The 7,514-nt window shown below is 35.0% G+C and overlaps 1 protein-coding gene across 3 annotated transcripts in view; it reads right to left on the minus strand.

Annotated features, from left to right (window-relative positions):
• Positions 1-2,587: 2,587 nt before the first annotated feature.
• Positions 2,588-7,514, minus strand: part of LOC148187749 (uncharacterized) — a 425,509-nt gene continuing 420,582 nt past the window's right edge. For 2 of the 3 annotated variants that reach the window (XM_088086769.1, XM_088086770.1), the window contains exon 13: positions 2,590-5,377. The gene's annotated coding sequence lies outside the window, so the exon portion shown is untranslated. Of the gene's footprint in view, positions 5,401-7,514 lie in introns of all 3 variants that reach the window. The other variant, XM_088086772.1, reaches the window with a different exon arrangement.

The following is a 7,514-nucleotide window of genomic DNA, read 5'->3' on the forward strand; positions in this document are numbered from 1 at the left end:
CGGTGAAGAACAGCATAGAATTGCATGCTGAAAAAATGACCGAAAAAGCCATACTATAGTATTGCATTTTTGGTGAAAAATTTCAAAATTTGAAATGTCTTAAAAACACATGGAATACATATTAAATAGTGTGCAAAGACATTCCATGGGAAAGAAAGTCGCATAAAATGGCCAAAAACAGCATAGAATTGCATGTTGAAAAAATGACCAAAAAAGCCATACTATAGTATTGCATTTTTGGTGAAAAATTTCAAAATTTTAAATGTCTTAAAAACACATGGAATGCACATTAAATAGTGTGCAGAGACATTCCATGGGAAAGAAAGTTGCAAAAACGGCCAAGAACAGCATAGAATTGCATGTTGAAAAATTGACTGAAAAAGCCATACTATAGTATTGCATTTTTGGTGAATAATTTCAAAATTTGAAATGTCTTGAAAACACTTGGAATACACCTTAAATAGCGTGCCGAGACATGCCATGGCAAAATGTGTTGCAAAAATGGCCCAAAACAGCATAGAATTGCATGTTGGAAAAATGACAGAAAAAGCTATACTATAGTTTTTCATTTTTGGTGAAAAATTTCAAAATTTGAAATGTCTTGAAAACACATGGAATACACCTTAAATAGCGTGCAAAGACATTCCATGGGAAAGAAAGTTGCAAAAATGGCCAAAAACAGCATAGAATTGCATGTTGAAAAAATGACCGAAAAAGCCATACTATAGTATTGCATTTTTGGTGAAAAATTTCAAAATTTGAAATGTCTTGAAAACACTTGGAATACACCTTAAATAGCGTGCCGAGACATGCCATGGCAAAATGTGTTGCAAAAACGGCCAAGAACAGCATTGAATTGCATGTTGAAAAATTGACTGAAAAAGCCATACTATAGTATTGCATTTTTGGTGAAAAATTTCAAAATTTTAATTGCCTTGAAAACACTTGGAATACACCTTAAATAGCGTGCAAAGACATTCTATGGGAAAGAAAGTTGCAAAAACAGCCAAAAACAGCATAGAATTGCATGTTGAAAAAATGACCAAAAAAGCCATACTATAGTATTGCATTTTTGGTGAAAAAATTCAAAATTTGAAATGTCTTGAAAACACATGGAATACACCTTAAATAGTGTGCAAAGACATTCCATGGAAAGAAAGTTGCAAAACAGCCACAAACAGCATAGAATTGCATGTTGAAAAATGACCGAAAAAGCTATACTATAGTATTGCATTTTTGGTGAAAAATTTCAAAATTTTAAATGTCTTGAAAACACTTGGAATACACCTTAAATAGTGTGCCGAGACATGCCATGGCAAAATGTGTTGCAAAAACGGCCAAGAACAGCATAGAATTGCATGTTGAAAAAATGACCGAAAAAGCCATACTATAGTATTGCATTTTTGGTGAAAAATTTCAAAATTTTAAATGTCTTGAAAACACATGGAATACACCTTAAATAGCGTGCCGAGACATGCCATGGCAAAATGTGTTGCAAAAACGGCCAAGAACAGCATAGAATTGCATGTTGAAAAAATGACCGAAAAAGCCATACTGTAGTATTGCATTTTTGGTGGAAAATTTCAAAATTTTAAATGTCTTAAAAACATATGGAACACACTTTAAATAGCGCGCAAAGACATTCCATGGGAAAGAAAGTTGCAAAAATGGCCCAAAACAGCATAGAATTGCATGTTGGAAAAATGACAGAAAAAGCCATACTATAGTATTGCATTTTTGGTGAAAAAGTTCAAAATTTTAAATGTCTTAAAAACACATGGAATGCACATTAAATAGCGTGTAGAGACATTCCATGGGAAAGAAAGTTGCAAAAACGGCCCTAAAATGCATTGAATTGCATGTTGAAAAAATGACCGAAAAAGCCATACTATAGTATTGCATTTTTGGTGAAAAATTTCAAAATTTGAAATGTCTTGAAAACACTTGGAATACACCTTAAATAGTGTGCCGAGACATGCCATGGCAAAATGTGTTGCAAAAACGGCCAAGAACAGCATAGAATTGCATGTTGAAAAAATGACCGAAAAAGCTATACTATAGTATTGCATTTTTGGTGAAAAATTTCAAAATTTTAAATGTCTTAAAAACAAATGGAATACACATTAAATGGCGTGCCGAAACGTACCATGGCAAAATATGTTGCAAAAACGGCCAAAAAAGCATGAAATTGCATGGTGATTGTGAAAAGTTGAATGATATATTGTTTTGGCTGATAAATCAGGTGAAGTTGTCCCGAAACAGGTAAAACCAATATTGGCAGATGCGTCTGTCGAAATAAAGGAATATTGATGAAAAACTGTCAGTAAAGTAAAATTTTCGGTTGACATACTATACTTTGTAGTTTTTAAAGATTTTTGGACAACATAGCATACTTAATCGTAATATTATCATTTTTGGTACCCATACTATACTATGTAGTTTTTTAAAAAAGATTTTTATATAGTATGTCGTTTTTTAATGATTTTTGGACCACATTCTAAACTATGTTGTTTTTCAGGATTTTTGAATGAGATACCATAGTACGTCATTTTTTGCTAAGTTTCAAATGACATATTATACTATGTTTTTTTGGTGGGGGGTTTTTTGATGATTTTTTAATGATGTTGTTTTTACGATTTTTGGACCCCATACTATACCATGTCGTTTTTCATGATTTTTGGTTCCCATACTATACTATTACATTTTTTATGATATTTGGTCCCAATACTATACTATGTCTTTTTAATGATTTTTTGATGTTTTTGTGATTTTTTTTTTAGCAACATATTGTGCTATTACATTTTGTTTAACCACATACTATACTTTAACATTTTAGGATTTTTTAGCAATATACTTTCTTGATGTTATATACTTTCATATTTTTTATGGCACACTAGGCTATGGCATTTTTACAATGGTTTTATGACATATTATACCATAACAATTTTTTTTGATAGTTCTGTTTTGACAGACTATACTATGTTTCTTTTGTTTTTCTTGAAATACTATGACACATTTTACAATATTTTTATGACGTACTTACCATGACAGCTGCACTCCATTGTGGAGCCCTGCTTTTTTATGTCTTCTTCTTCGCTAAATGTTTTAATCAGAAAAATCTTACGACAAAATCTCAGATTTGTAGCTCTACAAGTTTTCATTCAAATGTTACCAAAATTGACAAAGATGTTTTTGTTGAGTTCAGATCCATGTAACCTTGAGCCATTTGTGATTCATTGTTTTACTTTTCTACTATGTGGCTAATATTTTTTTTTCATTATTATTTTTAACCAATGTCACACTTAACATTTGACAAAACACCTGAGACCAGCAGAATGAGTTTTCCAAAGTTTTGCACAGGTGACGTCATTGCATCAAACTGTCAGAGGGTGTAAGGGCAGCCATGTCTTTCTGGTGGTGCAGTGGGTTCTTCTTGCCTTCCTCTTCAGATGCTGCTACTTGGCCTTGGAGTCGGAGAGCAGGGTTGAAGAAGTTGGCAGTAAACTATCTGCACCTGGTTGAATCTCCTGTTTTCTCCCATTTCTTATGAACTTAAAAGTGGACATGCTGTGCTACTTTTTAAATCTCCAAACTGAAGTTCAAAATCTCAGATGACAAAGCACAAATATCCAATTTGTTATACTCAAGTCATTATTCCTTCTATCAAAACCTACTATGATCTACAATACATTTTACTGATTTGTTCACGGGTTGAGTAGTAATGTGGTTGGCTTTCAATGCAAAGATGATGAGTTCAATTTCTGCCTGTGCCATCATGCAAGTGATAACTTTTGACATTTTTCAAACAGTAACACGATTTTTGTATAAATGAATAAACATGCCATGCATTCAAGATCTTGACAGGAATAAAAAATCAAAAGTAGTCATGTGAAGCATGTCATGTTTGTGAAAGTAGAAGTCACAAAAGCATCAGCATATAGTAATGACCACCGTGAGTAATCCCAAAGACCATCAAGAGTATTGCCTCTTGTCAATTAAAAAAGTAGCAAGCATTCAAATACCTGCAATCTGCTTGGACCCGGATGAATGACACTTGAGGCTTAAATTATTATTGTAATAAATCACCTGCCAAAAAAAGGCATTGGTAAAGTTATTAGTGACAGTCTGTGATGTCATCTCTGAAATTTCTCCTGTTGGGTTTTCCATGGCTGTGTGATGGCAGTGCATGTAACAACATTAAAACTGAGTAGAACGTGGCACCTCAAAGGTAGCCTCTACCACCAGTGTGTGAATGGATTAATGTGGCTTGTACTGTGGAGCATTTTACATAGAATCCCACAAAAGAGCACTATACAGGTCGGTGCATTAATATGTACATCATTTCTAGTCCATTTGCACTTTTTGGCATGAAACCAGTACAATTTTTACAGTTATCCTGATGTAAGATAGTAGAAAGAGAAAGATAATGTGGTAGATTTGAGTGAAACCACAGGATGACCTGAAATTAAGTTGAGGCCAATACCAATATTGCTATTTAAGACTTGGAAAACTCTGATAATAATACATAGGCAGCTAATTATTTTTTCTTTTAAACTGCACAAATTAGACACTGTTTTTAAATATACTTGAACATACTAGTAGGGTTAAGGTTTGGGGTCAGGGTCGGGGCTAGGATTAGGGATAAATGTACAATTCCTATATTTATTTAATTTAATTATATAGGTTATTTGATAGGAACAATGTGAATTAAGACAACTTTAGCCTGTTACAAACAAGCTGTAGTAACTGAAGTTTCACATGTAGTGATTATAGCTATTGATAGTTTTGTACTCCTGCCCCTAGTTAGGCTTTCAGTAGGAAAGAGGAAAAAAAGAAGATATCAAGGTTACATACAATAACATACATACAATAACTGTTATGGTAAAAAAAGAACACAAAAAATGTGAACATTTACATCAAGATCACATAGTGTTACAACATACAGTAAAAAAAAAGAAATAAAAGACAAACACATCAAGGTTACACTTAAGTATTAGACATTATAAAATGCTCACATCTCTGATTTGATCTGATATTGAGGAGGATGCACCCCTCCAGAAATCTACACCGAAGCTTCTGGCAAATACACAACATCAGAATTAAATAAAGCAGTAAAATATATTGACCAGACTCAGTTCGAAATGAAACACATGCAGGTTCATATGTAATAGAAACTGACTTATGTAATGATTTGACATGATTTGACAGATCGCCAGATTTGCCTTTACTTTGTATATTATGTTTTTTGAAAGTTAATTTCAACACTTTAAACCAGAGAGACGTCACAGCAGCTGAAAACATAACGTTGGACTTTACAGGTTTTTGGATCCATGATTGGCCCCAGGTGTCCACTGCCTCTTCTCTAATGCCATCTTCCCTGTGAAGACAAGGTGGAGAGAGCTGAGGACAGAGAGGATATTATTTGGTGAAGGTGATGAATTATTAGATGTAGGTCACCAAAGTATCAGATTAGAGGGAGCAGGAGAATGTTCACTTGATATTTGCTCTCCATTATAATGATAAAAAAAACTACAAGGTTAAATCTGGACTTAAGCTGAAGTGAAGTTCTGCGGCTCTTCATACACACCGGGAACAGATTGAAGGAGAGATAGAATTTGAACACAGAGACGGGGGAGAGAATCATAATGATTTAAGCAATAAATTCTCAGTCCGCTGAAATTACGGCGGGCCCGAGCTGCGGCGGCGGCTCCAGAATCTGTAATTATCCCTTGAATTCAATAAAAGCGAGGAAGAACAAAGAGTGAGGAAAACAGTTCACTGGCGAGTAAAGCGGTTTTGTGAATCGCCACTACACTGGTACAGGATAACACCAAAGATAATAGCTTCTTCTTCTTTTTTTTTCTTTTTTTTTTCCTACCTGAAGAGCAACTTCACAGGGGTGCCACAGTGTTCGGAGGCAGAATCGATAACACTATCAAAGGGCAGAATCTCAACCTTAATGAAAGGAAAGAAAATACTGCAGGCTACAGGCGCCGAAAGACCACTAGAGATCTATGTGTATCAACACGCCTGAGTCTAAATATGAAATCAATTCATTACACCCTTTATTTCTTTCTCAAACACTGTCCGGCGCTGAGATAACACATTTACCTGCTCCCTCTGTTATTTTCTTTCACTTTTAGGTTCTCTTTTTCTCTCTACTCCCCCCCAATTAATGGAGAGACAAGCAGTGGACACTTTCCCGCGACGGAAGCAGCATAAATAGATTAAATTGCAGAGGAGATTATAATTTATCATTTCTTTATTAAAAAGTAATGCGGGCGAATTAACTTTGAATTAAATTCTATTTGCATGGCATTACTGGAATCATCTGTGTAAATGGCTTAAAATCCCAAATGGGACATTGTTCCCTCCAACAGTATAATTGTAGAGAAAGAACTTTTTTTTTTCTTCATCCAGGAAATTATAAGAAAGCAGGAATTAATCTGAAACTATTGGAACAGTGTGAGAGGTGAGACTTTAATCACTTTGTGCAAAAAAAGAAATATATATATATATATATATATGTATATATTATGCTTTTTAAGATTGCTGCATAGTTTTGTCTTATAAAAACAGATTGAGTGCACTTCTAAATCATTAGATGGGTTTTATGGCAGGATAATAAATTATAATATCAGCAGAACAATGCATTGTGGTAACTTATGACAATATGTCAGTCAAACAATATTTAAAGAGAGAAAATAATCACTCACAAAACACAGATAGTCGCCAGTCATAACAATGCCACACATTTACAGCTGTCTGAATCCTGTCCAACCCCTTAATGCACATCTGATAAACAAAAACTATGCAGCATACTGTGGGGCACTACACAACACTACAAGACACTGTTAAAGCCTCTAGGAACCCAAATCATCAGAAACTTTCTAAATGTGTAATTTAGGGGTCTTGCATGGGGACATGCATAATAAAAAGCATAAAAAAATGCTCAGACATTAGCCTCAATCCAAATTTGAAATATTGTCATTTTAGTTTTCTGAAGTTGGGTTGATTTGACAATGATCATCCCCTATCCATATTGCAAAACATAGATAACGCTGATCAAAAAATCAAAGTAATGTGTCAGTTGACACTAATTTAACATGCCAAACTGAAATTCCTCAACACTCCTTACAATAGGGTGGACTGGGAGACACTCGGAGTGTGTACTCTGGCACAAATTGGAGCGTAAATTCAGAGCGCTGTCGGTATGTACCTTTCAGTTATGCAGAGCACCGCACTCTTAGAGTGTCAGAGCGTACTCTGGGCACTCTGTCTAGGGAGGCGGAGCAGCAAACCACCCAACAGAGTAAATGTGTGATGAACTTAACTGTTCACGGAGAAATAGAACCCTCTGTGGCTTCGAGCAACAGCTCTCTCATTTTAGTGCAGAGCGTCAGATTGGATTGAGGAACGCAGCCAGAGTCAGAGGGCTGGAACAGACAGCGCTGCACCACGCCGACTCTGCTTTGCTCCATTGCTGTTGTCGTGGAGACTAGAGACAGTTGATA

This window comes from Plectropomus leopardus, chromosome 13, assembly GCF_026936395.1.
Source record: "Plectropomus leopardus strain MGB_pleo_1.0 chromosome 13, ASM2693639v1, whole genome shotgun sequence".
NCBI classification, from domain to species: domain Eukaryota; kingdom Metazoa; phylum Chordata; class Actinopteri; order Perciformes; family Serranidae; genus Plectropomus; species Plectropomus leopardus.